Source organism: Dendrobates tinctorius, unplaced genomic scaffold, assembly GCF_039654945.1.
Source record: "Dendrobates tinctorius isolate UK_male_01 unplaced genomic scaffold, ASM3965494v1 ptg000270l, whole genome shotgun sequence".
Classification (NCBI taxonomy): domain Eukaryota; kingdom Metazoa; phylum Chordata; class Amphibia; order Anura; family Dendrobatidae; genus Dendrobates; species Dendrobates tinctorius.
This window is the reverse complement of record NW_027361937.1, coordinates 5,041,295-5,064,102: the sequence shown is the minus strand read 5'-3', so window position 1 is coordinate 5,064,102 and position 22,808 is coordinate 5,041,295.

Sequence of the window (22,808 nt, the reverse complement as noted above, 5' to 3'; positions counted from 1 at the left end):
GATTCCGCTGCGTTTCCGCAGCGGTTTTGGCCGCTGCGGACACGCAGCAGTTTTAGCTGCGGTGTACAGTACCATTCATTTGAATGGGAAAAAAAAAAACGCTGTGCCGACGCTGCGGAAAAAACCGCGCGGATTTGCTGCGGTTTTGAATCCGCAGAAAGAATTGCATGTCAATTCTTTCTGCGGAAACCGCTGCGGGTTCCTATCTCCACCATTGTGGAGATAGTGAATCCGCAGGACCAAACCGCAGGCAAAACCGCAGATAATCCGCAGGTCTTTGGACCTGCGGATTATCTGCGGTTTTTGCAAAATCAGTGCGGATTAATCCGCAGCGGATTCCGCAGCGTGTGCACGTACCCTAACTGTGTCATCAATCTCTCAGATTATAACCCAACAAAGTGGAACTGGCCGTGCTTTCTAGAGGACTCTCATCTTGTCCCACTAAGGCCAAGGATAAAACTGAACTCTGCAGTGATATGGAAAATTATTTCAGGAGTCTGCGCCTGAGGGAATATTTCAATGATACAGAAGATTCAGAAAGCACTCAGACCGAAGGAAAAGGGATCCTAACAACTAGGAAAAGGTCAGACTGGACACTTCCACCTGGACGCAACACTCATTTGGATAAATATATAGAATCCTTCAGACATTTGATAAAATCCAAAATCATAGACACCAACAGGAGACAAGCATCCAACATCAGTGCCCAGGAGAGAAAGGCCATACGGTCTTTAAAAACCAACAAAGAAATCATCATTAAACCTGCTGACAAGGGAGGTGCAATAGTCATGAGGAATACATCAGACTACATGAAGGAAGCAAACAGGCAACTTATGGACACACGCTACTATAGAAAATTGGAGTCGGATCCTACACAGTACTATTACAAGGAACTAAACAAGTTGGTATCTTGTCTGCCTGACCAGTCCATAAGAGCCGGTGATGACCTGATACCAGAGAGTCCAAGAATAGGGACATTCTACATGCTTCCCAAAATCCACAAATCTGGAAATCCAGGAAGACCAATTATTTCATATGTGGTCACCCTCACTGAGCAGGTATCTGGATGGGTAGAGGGTATTCTTAAACCACTGGTGAAGGATACACCTAGCTACATTCAAGACACAACTGACCTATTGAATAAACTAGCAGCAATAGGTCTTCTACCAGAAGGAACCATCCTGGCCACCATGGATGTGGAATCTTTGTACTCTAATATCCCACACCAAGATGGATTAAATGCCTGCAAATTCTTCATGGAAAACACAGAGACTGATGCTGATGCTGTGGTGAAACTTATAGAATTCATCCTCACCCACAATTACTTTGAATTTGACAACAAGATCTATCTACAGGAGACTGGCACAGCTATGGGAAGTAAATTGACTCCACAGTATGCAAATCTTTTCATGGCCAAGCTTGAAAGCGACTTTTTGTCCTCATGCCCCATCAGACCCCTGGCCTACTACCGCTTCATTGATGATATTTTAATCATCTGGACGGAGTCTGAGCAACAGCTAAAGACGTTCCACGAACAGTTTAATCAATTTCATCCCACCATCAATTTAACACTCAACTACTCCAGCACTGAGATTAACTTTTTGGACACCATCATTAAGCTAAAAAACAATGAAATAGAGACATCCCTGTATCAGAAGCCAATCGACCGTCCAACATACCTTAAATGGGACAGTTTCCATACAAAACACATAAAGAACTCTATTATCTATAGCCAAGCCATCAGATACAATCGTATATGTTCCAACCCCATGGATAGAGACAAACACCTTGGTCGCCTCAAAAAGACCTTTTTGAATCAGGGCTACCATCCAAGAACAATTGAAAACCAGATTACAAGAGCCACCAGAATTTCAAGGAATCACCTGCTACATTACAAAGCTAAAGAAGAAAATAACCGGGCGCCTGTAGTTGTCACCTACAACCCAAATCTGGAAGTGCTAAGGGGAGCTGCACAGAAATTACAACCTTTACTACAAAAAGATGCCCGATTACAATCCATTTTTCCAGACCCCCCACTACTGTGCTTTAGGCAGCCCCAAATCTAAGAAGCATCACTGTCAGTAGCTCCCTGTCCTCTCCAACAGCTGGAGGAACCTTTCCTTGCAACCAGAAAAAATGTAAAACCTGTCTATCTATAATGACCACGGACAAGATAAAGATCTGCAATTCACATCAGGACTACAAGATACCAGGTACTTTCAGCTGCATTACATCTAATGTGGTGTACTTAATTATTTGTACTAAATATCCAACTGGAGGTCTGTATGTGGGGGAGACAGGGCAAAAGCTTAGAACAAGGATGAATGCTCATCGTCACACAATAAGAGAAAAAAGAATGGATCTACCTGTGGCAAAACATTTTTGTATGATGGACCACAACACCAGGGATATGAAATTACTGGTATTGAAAGGTAACTTCACATCTCAGAGAGAGAGAAGAGTCTGTGAGTATAAATTTATGACGACCTTTGACACTCTCAATGCTGGAATGAATGTGTCGCATGGATTTATGTCTTTTTACATCAATTAAGGAATTTGCTCCTAAGACCTTGTGGGGGCATCACAACACATTAGGAGACCCCAATCAGAGGACAATAAAACATCCGGACTCCTTATCTATGAACTGGTCCAATATTTATGTTTCTCCCTCTCCCATAATCATAATTCTGCTTCACGTCACTTGTATCATCTATTGCATTTTTTCTGTGCTGTATTGTGCATAAATATGTGCTCTTCAGATTTTGTATTAGTCTATGCCTGATGAAGAGACCTGAGTAGTCTCGAAAGCTTGCAATGTGTTACCATCTTTACAGTTAGCCATTAAAAGGTATCAACCACTAAGGACTCTCAATTCTGAATATTTTTCTATATACTGGCTAACACGGTACAAAGATATACATCTTTCATGTATGAGTCATACACAGACACTCACAGGCTCAGTATGGATTACCCAATAAAATAAAAAGTTGAAAAAGGGTACAGTATCACCAGATACAACGTATATATAATATAGTGTAAACATTCTGAATCTCCATATACATTTCAGGAGGCAGACACAAACACTCTCAGGCCCAGTATGGATTACACAAGAATATGATAAGCTGTAAATGGGTAATGCAACACAAGCGTACAGCTGTATACAGTGTTGTGGTAATCTTAAAGCCCCTAATATATTGCCGGAGTAACAGACAGACGTTCACAGGCTCATTATGGATTACACCAGAATCTAAATAGCTAAAAAGGTTACTGTATCAGAAGCGTACAGCTGTATACAGTGTTTGCCAAATTTGAAATCTCGGTATATATTTCCGGAGTCACCCTCAGACACTCACTCAGTCTCGGTTTGACCATAATAAAAAATGTTGTAAAAAAGGTACTGGATAACAAGATAGCAAGTATATATATTATAGTCCACAAATTGAGAAAATAGATATCCGACACCGTTGTGTGGAAAAATGCCCTGAATGTCTGCACATATATTTTTCACATTAATAAAAAAACACCTTAATCCCACTTGGAACGGGTGCTCAATCCCATGTTGAAAAAACAGAACATTTCATTGTGAAGAGAAAGAAAAAATAGGATGGCACTCACCGTTCATGTGAATCAAATCACTTTATTTCACATGCACAAGGCATCGGCATAGGCACAGGACCAATGTGCTGGAAGACGGACAACAGCCGTTTCGCGCTCAATACGCTTCAACAGGTCCTATGATAGCACCTGTTGAAGCATATTGAGAGCAAAACGGCTGTTGTCCATCTTCCAGCACATTGCTCCCGTGCCTATGCCGATGCCTTGTGTATGTGAAATAAAGTGATTTGATTCACATGAACGGTAAGTGCCATCCTATTTTTTTTCTCTTCACAATATATATTATAGGGTTCAATTGAAATCTCTGTATACATAGTCCCGTAGTCACTCACAGATGCTTACTCAGTATGGATTTGACCGTAATACTTAATGTCGAACAAAGGTACTGTATAACAAGATACAAGCTGTATCGAGTATAGGGTAAAAATTGGTATCTCCGATTCACCGTATATATAGAAGGCGTAAACCACACAACCTCACTCACTATGGATGATACCGTAACACAAAATTTTGAACAAAGATACTGTATCAGCACATACCAAGTGTATTCAGTCTAGGGGTAATTGTAAATTTCCGTCTATACTTCCGGAGTCAGACACAGACACTCACAGGCTCACTACGTATTTCACCAGAATTTAAAAAGTAGAAAAATGGAAAGGTAGTTGAAGCGTACAACAGTATACAGTGTTGTGGTACTTTTAAATCTTCATATATATTTCAATCTCAGTAAGCCAGTCCAGACTCTCCGCTACTGAAAACTACATGGATACAAGTGCAGACGGAAAGTCGAGTGTTAGCAGAAATTTGGGAATTACTCATGGCAGGAAAACCTCCCAATAGAAGTTGCAGAGGCGATGCAGACCCTCAATTACTGAGTCTGTGGAGACAGCAAAAGCGGTTCTTTGTGAAGAAAGGATTGCTTTATCGCGGTAGCGTGGATCACATCAGCGTTACTTGTCTCCATCAAATTGTGATCACTGGGAGAGATGTAGACATGGTCCTCACTGCCTATCATGATGTGTCTGGTCATTTTGGAGTGCAAAAGACAGAAGCCACAGGCCGCAGGCGATTCTATTGGATTGGCATGAGAGGAGACATTGAAAAATGGTGGCAGGAATGTCACACGTCTGTGACTATCACAACTGTGAAAGGTGATCATAAAGCACCACTGCATCTGCTTGTAAGTTGACGTCCATTACAAATGGTAGCCATTGATCATCTGAAGGTAGAGGCCAGCAAGACAGACCATAGCTACATCTTAACCATCATCGATCAATACACCAAATTTCTAGTGTCCGTCCCTGTGAGGATTTACCTGTCCAGACTACACAGCGGTGGAGCAGGGAGAGGTAAGTATTGCTACTTGCAAGTGCTATGGCCATGATCAAGCAGGGGGGGCACACTCGTGGTCGACGGTACTGGCACAGGGCCCCTCATAGTACGCTGGTGTGTTTGATGGCGAGTGGGCCCCCCCACCCGTCAGAGACACTGTATTGTACTATGAGGGGCCCTGTGCCAGGGCTGTCGGGCATCAGTGGGCTCATCCACCTGTTCAGAGCAACGGTACTTGCCCGGGTGCGCCAGGTGTTGACCCCAGCCATTGGGGGGGAGGGTGGGCAGCCCACTTAGGGAGGTTTAAAAAATGGCATATGTTGATGTGTTGGCTGGACATTCAGCTGCTGCAATGGGCGGAATTGGGCAAGCCCGAGGAAGAGGAGGATAAAAGCGAGGCAGTTTTCTGGCAACCTATGTGTCATCAGGGGAAGGTGGGACAAAATCCTTTGAAACCCATGCATGGTTTATTTTAATGAAGGTTAGATCATCAACATTTTGGGTCGACAGACGGGTCCTTTTTTCTGTCAGGATTGATCCAGCAGCACTGAAGACTCTTTCAGATAACACACTAGCAGCAGGGCAAGTGAGCTCCTGTAAGGCATATTGCGCCAATTCAGGCCAGGTGTCCAGTTTAGAGGCCCAATAGTCAAAGGGGAATGACCTGTGAGGGAGAACATCAATATGGGAGGAGAAGTAGTTTGTAACCATAATTGACAACTGCTGTCTCCTGTCACTTTTAATCGATGCAGTATTAGCAGTCGTGTGAGCGGTACTTGAGGAATCATTCCACAACATGGTCATTAAACCCCTGTCTCCAACGTCACTTCGTCTGTGTGCACCACGAACACCTCTTCCATTGTGCCCACTACGGCTCGTGGTAGAACCAGCACCGCTGCTGTGGCTGGGAAAGCCTCAAACGGTTTACCAGAGTTGCTTGCTTGTTAGCCAATATTATCTCTAGGTTCTCCTGTGGCATGATGTTGTGTAATTTGCCTTTGTAGCGTGGATCGAGGATGCTGGCCAGCCAGTAGTTGTCATTAGAGTTGAGCGACTTTTGGTTTTTTAGGGTCGCGTTTCGTTTCGTGAAACCCGACTTTTCCAAAAGTCAGGTCGAGCAAGATCGTCCGATTATAGGGAAAAGTCGGGGTCGTCCCGAAACACGAAACCCAATGTAAGTCAATGGGGAATAAAAGTCGGCAGTGAGAGGAGGACAGGAAACACACCTACAGTGCCCATTTGAATGCCAAAAGCATCAATTCTTCTTACTTAAGCTTGTCAACCTTAATTAACTTCATAATATAAGTTACGCACTGAAAAATGGGGGTTATTTGGCTAAAGTTGTGGGGGGGAGGGCTGGCTGCAGGTTTTCATGTGCCCTGGGCGAAAGAGCGCCCCTTTAACACATACCACAACTCATCATGCTCCGATACGGCAGAGAAATAGCGGTATAGTACAATGAAAAATACCTCACTTTTTACATCTCATGACGAGGCCCATCTATTTCTCCATACAGAATCATTGGTCCCATATAATGTTTGAAACAGTATATGATGAGCTCCACATAATGCTACAGTATATGTTGGTCCCCATGGATGAAGCTCCACTGTCTTATGGGCCCAAATAATGCTCCAAACATAATGGGCCCCATTTCTAATGCTCTAGTGTATAATGGGCCCTGTAAATGCTGCTCCAGTGTCTGATGTCCACCTTTGGAATGTTCCAGTGTATGGTGGGCCCCATCTATCATTCTCCAGAGTATAGTGCTCCCCAAAAATTGCTGTCCCAACATTGAAAACAATCAAATAAGTCTCCTCGCTAGGGAATCCCTGTACTTGTCTGGACAGGTGCTGTAGATTGCTTAACAGCTCGCCAGCTGTTCTCACGCCCAGTATGGATTGCACGTGATTGCACAAAGGTTAGAAAGGGTACCGTATCCCTGGATAACATGTATGGATAGCGTACACATTCAAAATATATGTCTCAGGAGGCAGGCTCAGACGGTGTCAGGCACAGTATGGATTGCACGTGATTGCACAAAGGATAGAAAGGGTACCGTATCCCCGGATAACATGTATGGATAGCGTACACATTCAAAATATATGTCTCAGGAGGCAGGCTCAGACGGTGTTAGGCCCAGTATGGATTGCATGTGATTGCACAAAGGTTAGAAAGGGTACCGTATCCCCGGATAACATGTATGGATAGCGTACACATTCAAAATATATGTCTCAGGAGGCAGGCTCAGACGGTGTTAGGCCTAGTATGGATTGCACGTGATTGCACAAAGGTTAGAAAGGGTACCGTATCCCCGGATAACATGTATGGATAGAATACACATTCAAAATATATGTCTCAGGAGGCAGGCTCAGACGGTGTTAGGCCCAGTATGGATTGCACGTGATTGCACAAAGGTTAGAAAGGGTACCGTATCCCCGGATAACATGTATGGATAGCGTACACATTCAAAATATATGTCTCAGGAGGCAGGCTCAGACGGTGTTAGGCCCAGTATGGATTGCACGTGATTGCACAAAGGTTAGAAAGGGTACCATATCCCCGGATAACATGTATGGATAGTGTACACATTCAAAATATATGTCTCAGGAGGCAGGCTCAGACGGTGTTAGGCCCAGTATGGATTGCACGTGATTGCACAAAGGTTAGAAAGGGTACCGTATCCCCGGATAACATGTATGGATAGCGTACACATTCAAAATATATGTCTCAGGAGGCAGGCTCAGACGGTGTTAGGCCCAGTATGGATTGCACGTGATTGCACAAAGGTTAGAAAGGGTACCGTATCCCCGGATAACATGTATGGATAGCGTACACATTCAAAATATATGTCTCAGGAGGCAGGCTCAGACGGTGTTAGGCCCAGTATGGACTGCACGTGATTGCACAAAGGTTAGAAAGGGTACCGTATCCCCGGATAACATGTATGGATAGCGTACACATTCAAAATATATGTCTCAGGAGGCAGGCTCAGACGGTGTTAGGCCCAGTATGGATTGCACGTGATTGCACAAAGGTTAGAAAGGGTACCGTATCCCCGGATAACATGTATGGATAGCGTACACATTCAAAATATATGTCTCAGGAGGCAGGCTCAGACGGTGTTAGGCCCAGTATGGATTGCACGTGATTGCACAAAGGTTAGAAAGGGTACCGTATCCCCGGATAACATGAATGGATAGCGTACACATTCAAAATATATGTCTCAGGAGGCAGGCTCAGACGGTGTTAGGCCCAGTATGGATTGCACGTGATTGCACAAAGGTTAGAAAGGGTACCGTATCCCCGGATAACATGTATGGATAGCGTACACATTCAAAATATATGTCTCAGGAGGCAGGCTCAGACGGTGTTAGGCCCAGTATGGATTGCACGTGATTGCACAAAGGTTAGAAAGGGTACCGTATCCCCGGATAACATGTATGGATAGCGTACACATTCAAAATATATGTCTCAGGAGGCAGGCTCAGACGGTGTTAGGCCCAGTATGGATTGCACGTGATTGCACAAGGTTAGAAAGGGTACCGTATCCCCGGATAACATGTATGGATAGCGTACACATTCAAAATATATGTCTCAGGAGGCAGGCTCAGACGGTGTCAGGCACAGTATGGATTTGACGGCCCAGATTACACAGCGGAGGAGCAGGGAGAGGTAAAGATTGCAAATGCTGGGGCCCTGCCCAAGCAAGGGGGGCCCACTCGTGGGCGTCGGTACTGGCACTGGGCCCCTCATAGTACAGCGGTGTGTCTGACGGCGGGTGTGCACCACCACCGTCAGAGACACTTGATTGCACTATGAGGGACCCTGTGCCAGTGCCAGCGCCCAAGAGTCGGCCTACCCACCTGTCCAGGGCAACAGCACTCGCACGGTGTCGTGCGCTAGGTGGTGACCCCGGCCATGGGGGGGGAGGCAGCACAGTTAGGGAGTTTTAGAAAGTGGCATATGTTGATGTTGGACATTCAGCTGATGCAAAAGGCGAAATAGGTGAAGTACCAGGAAGAGGTGGACCAAAGCAAGCCATTTTTCTGTCACCCTATGTGTCATCAGGGGAAGGTGGGACAAAATCCTTGGAAACCCATGCGTGGTTCATTTTAATGAAGGTTAGATCATCCACATTTTGGGTTGACAGACGGGTCCTTTTTTCTGTCAGGATTGATCCAGCTGCACTGAAGACTCTTTCCGATAGCACACTTGCAGCTGGGCAAGCGAGCTCCTGTAAGGCATATTGGGCCAATTCAGGCCAGGTGTCCAGTTTAGCGGCCCAATAGTCAAAGGGGAATGACCTGTGTGGGAGAACATCGATATGGGAGGAAAAGTAGTTTGTAACCATAGTTGACAACTGCTGTCTCCTGTCACTTTCCATCGATGCAGTATTACCAGTTGTGTGAGCGGTATTTGAAAAATCAGTCCACAACATTGTCATGAAACCCCTGTCTCCAACGCCACTTCTGCTGTGTGCACCACGAACACCTCTGCCTAGCTGCCCCCGGCCCGTACGGCTCGTGTGAGAACCATCACCGCTGCTGTGTGCTGGGAATGCCTCAAGCAACCGATTTACCAGAGTTGCTTGTTTATTAGCCAATATTAGGTCAAGGTTCTCCTGTGGCATGATGTTTTGTAATTTGCCTTTATAGCGTGGATCCAGGATGCTGGCCAACCAGTAGTCGTCATCGTTCATCATTTTGGCAATGCGGGGGTCCCTTTTTAGGATCCGCAAGGCATAATCTGACATGTGGGCCAATGTTCCCGGTGTCAATGATGCACTGCGAGTGCTGGGTGGAGGAGCACTTTCTGGCAAATCCACATCCCTCCAGTCACGCACAAACCCTGTACCAGACCTTGCCACGCCAACATTTTCACTTGCCCCATGAGATGCATCCTCCTCCCCTAAGTAATCATCCCCATCATCATCCTCCTCCTCCTCTTCTTCCTCCACCTCGTCCAGGAGAGGTCCCTGAGCAGACAATGGCTGAATGTCATCAAGGATTCCCTCCTCCTCTTCCTCCTCATCAACATTGGCTGCAGACGCCTGCTCCTTAAGGTGCGTCAAAGTTTGCATGAGCAGACGCATAAGTGGGATGCTCATGCTTAGGATGGCGTCGTCTGCGCTTACCAGCCGTGTGCATTCCTCAAAACACTGAAGGACTTTACAAAGGTCTTTCAGCTTCGACTACTGCACGCCTGTCAACTCCATGTCTGCTCTCAAAGTGCCTGGCCGTGTATCCTCCCACAAATGCATTATGGCCTGCCTCTGCTCGCACAGCCGCTCCACCATGTGCAGGGTGGAGTTCCACCTTGTTGCAATGTCGATAATGAGGCGGTGGTTGGGAAGGTGGAGCAATCGCTGCAGCTTCTGCATATGAACGGAGTGTACAGGCGACCGGCGGATGTGCGCGCACAGTCTTCACACCTTCTGGAGCAGGGCTGTTAACTCCGGATAATTTTTGAGGAAGCACTGCACCACCAGGTTCAAGGTGTGAGCCAAGCAAGGTATGTGGCTGAGTTTTGAAAGGGCTATGGCTGCCACAAAATTACGCCCGTTATCACTAACTACCTTGCCTGCCTCAAGATGTACACTGCCCAGCCATGACTCAGTTTGTCGCTTCAAGTACTCGGCCAGCACCTCGGCGGTGTGTCTGTCGCCCAAACACATCATCTGCAACACAGCCTGCTGACGCTTTCCACTAGCTGCTCGATAGGGGGACACATCGTGTGCAACAGTGGCAGCTGCAGATGGAGTGCTCGTACGACTGCGCTCTGTGGACGAGCTTTCGCTTCTGGAGGAGGAGGAGGGTCGAACGCATACAGCCAACTGTTTCCTATACCGTGGGCTAGGCAGCACTGTCCCACCACCGCTGTCCCCTGTGGACCCTGCATCCACCACATTAACCCAGTGCGCAGTGATGGACACGTAACGGCCCTGGCCATGCCGACTGGACCATGCATCAGTTGTGAGGTGCACCTTTCCGCTCACTGACTGCTTGAGTGCATGGACAATGCGGTCTTTCACATGATGGTGGAGGGCTGGGATGGCTTTGCGAGAGAAGAAGTGGCGACTGGATAGGTCATAGCGTGGTACTGCATAGGCCATGTGTTCGCGGAAAGCTGTGCTTTCCACCAACCGAAAGGGCATCATCTCAAACGAGATTAGTTTGGCAATGTGGGCGTTCAAACCCAGTGTACGCGGATGAGAGACTGAGTACTTTCTTGAGATACTCATAGTGTCTGGGAGGGTGAGCTGGACTTGAGAGCTGCATATGGTGGATGTAGCGGTGGACAGGGCGGACTGAGAGAGGGTTGATGATGGTGATGGAGTTGGTGTTCTTTCTGATGGCCTAGAATCAGTCTTTCGTTGATATAACAGTGGGATTCCCTGACTGCTGTGGCCTTGCAACGACACCTCAACATTTGCTGCTGTGCTAACCGGTGGGCTTACAGTGGGGGAAACAATGTAGCGTTGCTGACTACCTTCGTTGTGATCAGTTTCACATGTGGCACTTGAGGTTTGGTGTTGTGTCCACGCTTGCAAGTGCATGCTGGTTAAATGTCTAAGCATGCAACTGGTATTCAAATTTTTCAGATTTTTCCCTCGGCTAAAGGTCTTTGCGCACTTCTTACAGATAACCTTGGCCTGATCATGAGGATTTTGTTCAAAAAAGTGCCACACTGCACTCTTCCTACTTTGGCAGACATTTTGCGGCCTAGCACGCTGTGATCTTTTGACCCTCTGGACAAGCTGTCCAGCAACTCTTTTGATGTTTGGAACCTGTCTTTGGAGTGCTCCGGGCCTGCCAGATAACAGCTGTTGCGATGTCGATGTCTGCTGTGGATGCTCCTCATCTGAGCTATTGGAAGCAGCACCCTCTTCCCCCAATGGATGCCAATCTGGGTCAACAACTGGGTCATCCATCACCTCCTCTTCTATGTCATGTGCACCTTCCTCTGTGTCACCGTGTATGGTGGTATAGTGTGCGGGAAGGGGCACCTGAGTCTCATCAGGGTCAAAATCTGGCTCTGTACACTGCGAGGACAATGTAGTGCTCTGAGTGAATGTACCAGCAGAATCATCCATCAGCGGCTGTGCATCAGTGCACTCCATGTCAGATTCATCTTGGCCTGGGTAATTCACCATTTGACTTGATAATCCAGGCATGGTATGTGAAAACAGCTCCATGGAGTAATCAGTAGTATGGCCTGCGTCATCCTTCAATCTTGGTTGGGGTGAAGGACACAAGGAAAGGTGTGGTTCATGAACATGAGCCTCCAATGACGACTCAGTGCTTTTACTTTTTACAACTGAAGAAGAGGAGGCGATAGAGCTGGAGGCTGAGTCAGCAATGTAAGACAAAATTTTTTCCTGATGCTCTGCCTTTAAAAGCGGTTTGCCAACTCCTAGAAAACTAAGCGTTCGAGGCCTTATGTAGACAGATGATGACGCAGGGTCAGCACCTCCTGCATTCGGTCCTATTTTGCTCTTGCCACTACCATCAGATCCACCACCAACACCATCATTACCAGCTGCCAACCCCCGCCCAATTCCACGGCCTCTTCCACCAGCCTTCCTCATTTTTGGTAGAAATGTAGACAAAATCCAACAAACTATATAGTAATGTAAAACAAGGTACAAGGTGTCTATAGGACAGGGGAGATTTAGAATTTCTGCACACACTTGTGGACAGTGGACACTTTTGGATTGTGTGAGGCCCACTGATATCTGAGCGCTATGTGACACGCTCGATGGCACAGCTGCCTGTGACCAAAGTGACGAGAGGATAATGGAGATTTTGAATCTCTGCGCACACTTTTGGACACTGGACACTTGTGGATTGTGTGAGGCCCACTGATATCTGAGCGCTATGTGACACGCTCGATGGCACAGCTGCCTGTGACCAAAGTGACGAGAGGATAATGGAGATTTTGAATCTCTGCGCACACTTTTGGACACTGGACACTTGTGGATTGTGTGAGGCCCACTGATATCTGAGCGCTATGTGACAGGCTCGATGGCACAGCTGCCTGTGACCAAAGTGACGAGAGGATAATGGAGATTTTGAATCTCTGCGCACACTTTTGGACACTGGACACTTGTGGATTGTGTGAGGCCCACTGATATCTGAGCCCTATGTGACACGCTTGGTGGCACAGCTGCCTGTGACCAAAGTGACGAGAGGATAATGGAGATTTTGAATCTCTGCGCACACTTTTGGACACTGGACACTTGTGGATTGTGTGAGGCCCACTGATATCTGAGCGCTATGTGACACGCTCGATGGCACAGCTGCCTGTGACCAAAGTGACGAGAGGATAATGGAGATTTTGAATCTCTGCGCACACTTTTGGACACAGGACACTTGTGGATTGTGTGAGGCCCACTGATATCTGAGCGCTATGTGACACGCTCGATGGCACAGCTGCCTGTGACCAAAGTGACGAGAGGATAATGGAGATTTTGAATCTCTGCGCACACTTTTGGACACTGGACACTTGTGGATTGTGTGAGGCCCACTGATATCTGAGCGCTATGTGACACGCTCGATGGCACAGCTGCCTGTGACCAAAGTGACGAGAGGATAATGGAGATTTTGAATCTCTGCGCACACTTTTGGACACTGGACACTTGTGGATTGTGTGAGGCACACTGATAGCTGAGCGCTATGTGACACGCTCGATGGCACAGCTGCCTGTGACCAAAGTGACGAGAAGATAATGGAGATTTTGAATCTCTGCGCACACTTTTGGACACTGGACACTTGTGGATTGTGTGAGGCCCACTGATATCTGAGCGCTATGTGACACGCTCGATGGCACAGCTGCCTGTGACCAAAGTGACGAGAGGATAATGGAGATTTTGAATCTCTGCGCACACTTTTGGACACTGGACACTTGTGGATTGTGTGAGGCCCACTGATATCTGAGCGCTATGTGACACGCTCGATGGCACAGCTGTGACAAAAGTGACTAGAGGATAAGGGAGATTGGATTGCTTTTAAAAAAGCAGTTTGCGGAGCAGTGGGTAAACAGCAATGCCAGCGTGTTAGGAAGCCTTAAAAGGCAGTCCCACTACCAACACCACTGATACACCACTATATAGCCTCCCCTTGCACTGCACACACAGTGACTTGTGTGTTGTGCAGGCCAAATCGCTAGCAGCAGAAGCAGTTTTTTTGTCTTCTTCCCTGCCTAACGCTCTCCCTACAGAATCAGCAGCAACCTCTCCCTATACTAAGATCGGCAGAAGTAAGATGGCGGTCGGCGTGCACGCCCTTTTATACCCCCTGTGACGCCCACCAAAGCAAGCCAATCACTTGCATGCCCTTCTGAAAGATGGTGGTGACCCGTGCCTAGGTCATCACGTTGCCCACAGTGTCCGTGGATCCTGATTGGCTGAAAAAGAGCGCAAAACAAACTTTTGAAACGCGACTTTGGCGCGTAAGTCGCCGACCTCGTGGCCGACCTCATCCTAGGGTCGGGTTTCGTTTCATGAAACCCGACTTTGCCAAAAGTCGGCGACTTTTGAATTTTTTCGACCCGTTTCGCTCAACTCTAGTCGTCATCCCTCATCATTTTGGCAATGCGGGGGTCCCTTTTTAGGATCCGCAAGGCATAATCGCACATGTGGGCCAATGTGCCAGGTGTCAATGCTGCTCTGCCACTGCTGGGTGGAGGAGCACTTTCTGGCAAATCCACATCCCTACAGACACGCACAAACACTGTACCTGACCTTGGAACGCCAACATTTTCTCTTGCCCCAAGAAGCATCCTCCTGCCCAAACTAATTACCCCCCTCATCCTCCTCCCCCTCTTCCTCTTCTTCCTCCACCTCATCCAGGACAGTTCCATGACCAGACAATGGCTGACTGTCATCAAAGCTTCCCTCCTCCTCCTCCGCTGCAGACGCCTGATCCTTAATGTGCGTCAAACTTTGCATGACCAGACGCATAAGTGGGATGCTCATGCTTATGATAGCGTCGTCTGCGCTTGCCAGCCATGTGCATTCCTCAAAACACTGAAGGACTTTACAGAGGTCTTTCAGCTTTGACCACTGCACACCCGACAATTCCATGTCTTCGCTCAAACTGCCTGTCCATGTATCCTCCCACAAATGCATTACAGCCTGCCTCTGTTCGCACAGCCTCTCAACCATGTGCAGGGTGGAGTTCCACCTTGTTGCAACGTCTATGATTAGGTGGTGCTTGGGGAGGTGGAGCAATCGCTGCAGCTTCTGCATACGAGTGGAGTGGACGTTTGAGTGACGGATGTGCGAGCACAGTCTTCGCACCTTATGTAGCAGGGATGTTAACTCCGGGTAATTATTAAGGAAGCACTGCACCACCAGGTTCAAAGTATGAGCCAGGCAAGGTATGTGTGTGAGTTTTGCATGGGCTATGGCTGCCACAAAATTACGGCCGTTATCACTGACTACCTTGCGGGCCTCAAGATGTAGACTGCCCAGTCATGACTCAGTTTGTCGCTGCAAGTAGTCGGCCAGTACCTCCGCGGTGTGTCTGTTGTCGCCCAAAGACATCATCTTTAACACAGCCTTTTGATGCTTACCACTAGCTGTTTGATAGTGGGACACCACGTGTGCAACACTGCCAGCTGTGGATGGAGTGCTTGTGCGACTGCTCTCTGTGGACGAGCTTTCGCTGATGGAGGAGGAGGAGGAGGGTCGAAAGCCTACAGCCAACTGTTTCCTATACGGTGGGCTAGGCAGCACTGTTCCACCACCGCTGTCCCCTTTGGAGCTTGCATGCACCAAATTAACCCAGTGTGCAGTGATGGACATGTGACTGCTCTAGACATGCCTACTGGTCCATGCATCTGTTGTGAGGTGCACCTTTCCACTCACTGACTGTTTTAGTGCATGGACAATGCGGTCTTTCACATGCCGGTGGAGGGCAGGGATGGCTTTTCGAGAAAAGAAGTGCCGACTGGGTAGGACATAGCATGGGACCCCGTAGGCCATGAGCTCACGGAAAGCTTCGCTTTCAACCAAACGGTAGGGCATCATCTCTAATGAGATTAGTTTGGCAATGTAGGCGTTCAAACACAGTGTACGATGAGAGGATGAGTACTTTCTTGCCCTACTCAGAGTGTCTGGTAGGGTGAGCTGGACTGGAGAGCTGCATATGGGGGAAGTAGCGGTGGACATGGCGGACTGAGAGAGGGTTGATGATGGTGATGGAGTTGGTGTTCTTTCTGATGGCCTAGATTCAGTCTTTCGTAGCAATAACATTGTGATTCCCTGACTGCTTTGGCCTTGCGATGACACCTCCACATTTAGTGCTGGTGGTGTGCTTTAAGGTGGCGGTGGTGTTACAGTGGGGGAAGCGATGGAGCGTTGCTGGCTACCTTCAGTCGGAGCAGGTGCACATGTGCTACCTGAGGTTTTATAGTCCTTCCACGCTTGCAAGTGCATGTTGATTAAATGTCTAAGCATGCAACTGGTATTCAAATTTCTGAATAGTTTACCTCGGCTAAAGGTCCTTCCGCACTTCTTACAGGTAACCTTTGCCTTATCAGTAGGATTTTGGACAAAGAAGTGCCACACTGCACTCTTCCTACTATGGTATACATTTTCTGACCTTGCACGCTGTGGTAAGTTGACTGTCTGGCCAAGCTGTCCTGCAACTCTTTTAGTTTTTGGTACACGTTTTTGAACAGCTACGGGCCTGCCAGATAACCGCTGCTGCGATGTCAATGCCTGCTGTGGATCCTTCTGAACTATTACCAGCATCACCCTCCTCCCCTAATGGATGCCAATCTGGGTCAATAACTGGGTCATCCATCACCTCCTCTTCAAAGTCATCTGCACCTTCCTCTTTACCTTCCTCTGTGTCACCGTGTAAGATGGTACAGTATAATATGCGGGAAGGGGCACCTGAGTTTCATCAGGGTCAGATTCTGGCTCAGTAGACTGCGAGGGCAATGTAGTGCTCTGGGTCAATGTACCAGCAGAATCATCTAGCAGTGGCTAAACATCAGTGCACTCCATGTCAGATTCATCTTGGACTGGGGAATTCAGGATATGACTGGATAACCCAGGCATGGTATGTGAAAAGGGCTCCATAGAGTAATCTGAAGTGTGGGCTGCCGCATCCTTAACTTTTGGTGGGGGTGAAGGACACAAGGCAAGGTGTTTTTCCTGACCAGAACCCTGCACTGACGACTCCGTGTTTGCAGGTTTCGAACGTTCAGAAGAGGAGGCAATAGAGCTGGTGGCTGTTTCGGCAATGTACGCCAAAACCTGTTCATGGTGCTCCGGCTTTAAAAGTGGTTTTCCTACTCCAAGAAAAGGGAACATTACAGGCCTTCTTGGGCCAGATGATGACGCAAGCTCAACACCTCCTGCCTTAGCTGCTATTGTGCTTTTGCCAGAACCAGCCATTGCACCACCACCATCAGTACCAGCTGCGCCCCCCTGCCCACGTCCACGCCCTCTTCAACCATACTTCCTCATATTTGGGAAAATGTGCCAAAAATACCAGCAGAGAGATGTACTGTATGAGGAGTGTCCACCTGTGTAAGGTGTGTTAAAAAAATTATATCTACATATATATTTTGTTAGTCACAGGCGCTCTCACAGTATGTATTTGACCGTAATCCAACAAGCAGATATACGGAACTGTATCAGAAGTGTACAGCTGTATAAGTTTTTTGTGTAGCTAACAATATCCGTATATCTATTTACGGAATGTCACACAAACACACGCTGACTCTGTATAGATGTGACTGTAATGCGAACGGCAGATATACAATACTGTTTGAGAATCGGACAGCTCTATATGGTGTGTGTATAGAAAATTGGCAATCTCCATCTATTTTTATACGGACTGACACACACTGTCTCTGTCTAGTTCTGACCATAATCAAGTAGCAGATATATGAAACTGTTTGAAAAGCGGACAGCTCTATAAGGTGTAGGTCTGGAAAAATGGAAAATCTCCTCGGCTTGATTTTCTAGGGTCACACACAGATAGCTTCTATTTGTCCATGATACAAGGCGGTACACGGTAGTGTGTGAGGAGCGTACACCGCTATACGGTGTCTGTGTGGAAAATTGGCAATCTCCATCTCTTTGGATACGGACTGACACACGCTTTCTCTGTCTAGCTTTGACCGTAATCAAACAGCAGATATACGACTCTGTTTGAAAAGCAGACAGCTCTATAAGGTGTAGGTCTGGAAAAATGGAAAATCTCCTCGGCTTGTTTTTCGAGAGTCACACCCAGATAGCTTTTTTTTGTCCGTGATACCAGCCGGTACACGGTAGTGTGTGAGGAGCGTACACCTCTATATGGTGTGTGAAAAAATGAACGCTCAGTAACTCTCCAGAACAAAATAATAAATTTGGAGTGCTTTTAAAAAAGCAGTTTGAACAGCAGTGTGCACACAGCAATGCAGCTAGCAGGTAGCCTTAAAAGGCAGTCTAATCACCACCAGCGCTGCTGCACACAACAAAAATCTTCCCCTTTCACTGCACACTAACTGTACAGTGAAAAGCGCTATCAGCAGAAGCAATTTTGCTTTTCTTCTTCCCTGCCTAACGCTCTCCCTATTCAGAATCAGCAGCAGCAGCAGCAGCACCTCTCCCTATTCTAAGATTGGCAGAAGTAAGATGGCGGTCAGCGGTCACGGCCTTTTATAGCCACTGTGACGCCACACAAAGCCAGCCAATCACTTCAATGTCCTTCTCTAAGATGGTGGTGGCTGCTGCCCATGTCATCGCGTTGCCCACAGTGTGCGTCCTCCATCATTTGCTGAAAAAAGACGCTGGAAGCATTATTTGAAACGCGACTTTGGCGCTCTGATCGGCGACCTCATGGCCCGACATCACGCTATGGTCGGGTTTCTTTAGCTAAAGTCGGCTATTTTTGAATTTGATCGACCCGTTTCGCTCAACTCTAGTCATAAAGCATCTAAGCCAGGAACTTAAATTAGTAATCTTCTTTGGGCAAAGAAACTCTTTAGCACTTAGAGAGGTTGAATGTATGAATTGCTTCTTTGGAGAGGAGATTAACTTGAACTCTAGTGTCACCTATTCAAAGTAGTTATTCTAAAAGTCAATATTGACCCATTAACAAGCCTTGTCATATGACTTAGGGTATGTTCCGGTCACTATTAGGCAACGCTTTGGACGCAGCACATGTCCGCTCCGTCCAAAGCACTGCCGGCTTTTGAACGCAGGTGATTCCGCATGTGTTCATTGAACCGTGCGGAATCACCGCATCCTAAACATAGCACGGGTGACTTGGTCTTTCGGAGACTGAGCGTCTCTGCAAGATAAATAGACAGACGCGTCCCTGCACGCTTAGCAGACATGGGATTTCATGAAATCTCATCCACTATGCTGTAACATCTGGCTGCTGCCGGTTGGATGCTGCGGATGTACGCAGTGTCCAACCCGCAGAGTTTATTGACCATGGGAACACACCCTTAGGGTATGTGCATATGATCAGTAATGGCTCAGTATTTGCTCAGGATTTGACGCAGGTGAAACCTGCACCAAATCTGCATCTGAGGTCACTATCAGGTGACCTGCATTTTTGATGCATTTTTTACATGCGCTTTAGATACATTTTTTCCGCATGTGTTTTTGATGCATTCTTTCATTGCATGTGTATTTTTTGGTCGCTTGAAATAAAGCTAATTGAAAGTTGGCTTCAGGGAAGGAAAAAAAAGTCATTTCATGTTTGCAGATATATTGGTGTATGTGCACGAGGTCAGTAAACGCTGCGGGTTGGACGTTGCATACATCTGTAGTGTACATCTGCAGCGTCCATCCTGCAGCATCAGCTGTTACAGCATAGTGGATGGGACTTCAAGTAATCCAATGCCCACTATGTGTTCATCGATGCCTGTGGCTTACCCATGGAGACGAATAAGCGGTGCTTCTTTCCAGACTGCAGCATGTCAATTTATGTAAATTACCCATAGACTTTCATTAGATGCGGTAAAATCGCATTATATTCCTAGTCACATGCGTATTAAGTGCTGGAACGCAGCTTACTACGCATGTGTGCTAATTTAAATAATGGTGAATATTGTGACACAATAAATAAATAATAATTAAAAAAAAAATAGCATGGGGTCGCCCTATATTTGTTAACCAGCCAGAGTAAAGCAGATTACTGGGACTGGTATTTCATGCTGGTAAGGATCCAATATCCATGAACCTTACCAGCCTGATAATACCAGGCTGCAACAGTCTGCTTACCTTGGATGGTTAGCAAAAATAGTGGGATCCCCTCCAAAAAAAAATAGCGTGGGGTCCCCCTATTTTTGTTAATCAGCCAAGGAAAAAGTAGACAGCTGCGGCCTGGTATTCTGAGGCTAGTGAGGCCCATGGATTTTGGTCCTCACCAGCCTAAAAATAGCAGCACTCAGCCGTCCCATAATTGGCACATCCAAATATGCGCCAATTGTATCACTTTAGCCAGCTCTTCCCACTTTCCCTGTAGTAGTGGCAAGTGGGTTCATATTTGCGTGATTGATGTCGCCTTTGTATTGTCAGGTGACATCAAGCCCACAACTTAGTAATGGAGAGGCATCTATAAGACACCGATCCATTACTAATCCTATAGTTGTATGTCAAATAAAGACGCAGCCAGAATAATGTCTTTTATTTGAAAGAAAACAAAACATACTTTTTTACTTAAAAATGACAAACACAGTTACAGTATACTCAACTAACACCCATTCCATTGAATTCCTCATCTCCTGTAATAAAATAAAAATAAAAAACAACAATATTCCTCACCTGTCAGTCGTTCTCCCCGGTGGTCACATGCACGGCAGTTCTCGCGATCAGCTCAGATCATCATGAGAACTGAGTGTACGCAAACTTCCAGCTGAAATAAGGTACATCTTTATTTAAATTAGTATATGTGTGTAGTAAGCTGCTTTTCCACACTTAATACGCATGTGACTAAGAAGATAATGCGGTTTTACCTTATCTAATGATAGTGAATGGGTGATTTACAAAGCAGAGACAGAGCATCCCCGCTACATGAATAGACATGCTGCAGTCTGGAAAGTCTCCGCAGGGAAGCCGGAGGCATCTGTGCACGAGGCATGTAGATGGGATTTCTTGAAATCCCATCCACTATGCTGTAACATCTGGAAGCTGTGGGTTTGATGCTGCAGAGGTACACAGCTTTTACTGACCGTGGGAACATACCCTTAGGATAAAAGCCAAACCAGAACCTCAGTTTGCAGATAAATCTTTTGAGATGTTGCCCCTCCTCAATACAAAGCATGAGATCTGATTTGGTTGTATGAGAGGCCTCTGACTGGAGTATAAGGGGTAACATCTCTCCTCTAGGAGAGAGGAATACCTGACATGTCAGTGTAAGGAGACTTATGGCCATGCAATGCTCTTCTGTTAAATTAAACATGCAAAGAGAGGTAGAGGATTTGAAATCTAGTGCCACCTATTGGAAGTAGCAATCCTAAATGTCAATATTAACCCTTTAACAAGTCTTGCCATATCAAGGCATAGCCTTTATGTCTCTTTATACTGGCATGTAAGGCAAGTCACTCTCCACGAGGAGAGATGCTAGTCAGAGGCCTCTTATTCAGCTAAATCAGATCTCATGCTTTGCACTGAGGAGAAGCAACACCCCAAAACATGTATCTGCAAATAGAGATTCTGATTTGGTTTTTTATCATAAATCATATTGCAAGGTTCGCTAAAGGGGTGATATTGACTTTTAGGATTGCTACATCTAATCAGTGACACTAGAGTTTGAGTCCTCTGATTCTCTAAAGAGGCAATTTGCATATTTCATTTCCCAGAGGAGCATTGCATGTGCTATAGTCGGTCTCGTCCCTTTTGCTAAGCTCAACCTATTTTTTTTATAATTATGAGCCCTTTGGAAAATACTAAAAAGCAATCTAATAATCAGGTATCAATCAATTACAGATAGCAGGATTGTTATTCAGAATTCAGTGCTCAAGTGTATTCCAACATCCACAAGGAGTTAAAATGAAACAAACTATTAATGTTACATTGGAGTTGACATGACTTGCTGTATCTGTGATTGCTATGCAGGTGGACTTTTGCATCATTAGGCGGACCTTTTGCCTGAGAAAGAGGTTCCCCTACAGACATGTCAGGATGCCTTTTTGAGTGGCCATATTGCCTGATCACACTTACAGTGTTAATGCTGGCAGAACGCACCAAATAATAAGGTAGCAATAAGGTGCGTTCGTAGCCCAGGGTCCACCATGCAGAGATGTTACCTGCTGCCCGATAATGGCGGACGCTATAAGGCGGTATAATAGAAGAACATACGCGGGTTAACGTCACCCGGTGTGTACAGAGGCGGACTCACAGAGCTCGCAAAGTGAGCGCTAGTGTACAGTCACAGAACTCTGCCTCAAAGACACGGGGTTAGAGTCCCTCTAGACCCACTAAGTGCACGGCGTCGCACCTGCGAATACCACTAAGAGACGCTGGCTACCGTGAAGTGCAGACCAAGTGCACATGGGCATACAGGCAAAGCCACTACTTGGCACTGATGCTAGTCCCTGACTCTGCCTCCTATCTGCACTATCAGCCTAGGCACTAAATGGTTAGACTGAACAATACATGCATACCAAGGGTAGGGGTTTCATAATGAGCCATTCAACAGAGACATTCATCCATGCGATCCTTTTATAACTGCAGCCTTCCAGGACCTTGCTGGTGGCCCAGTCCGAGCTGCTTGAGGACCTTAGCATATGACCTCTGACCACCAATGAGCGGTGGTCTCACGGGCATGCTCAGATGGAGAAAAGCAGGACTTAGTCCCAGGGGCACTGCCCCCATCCCTTAAGGGAAATATGCAAAACATACA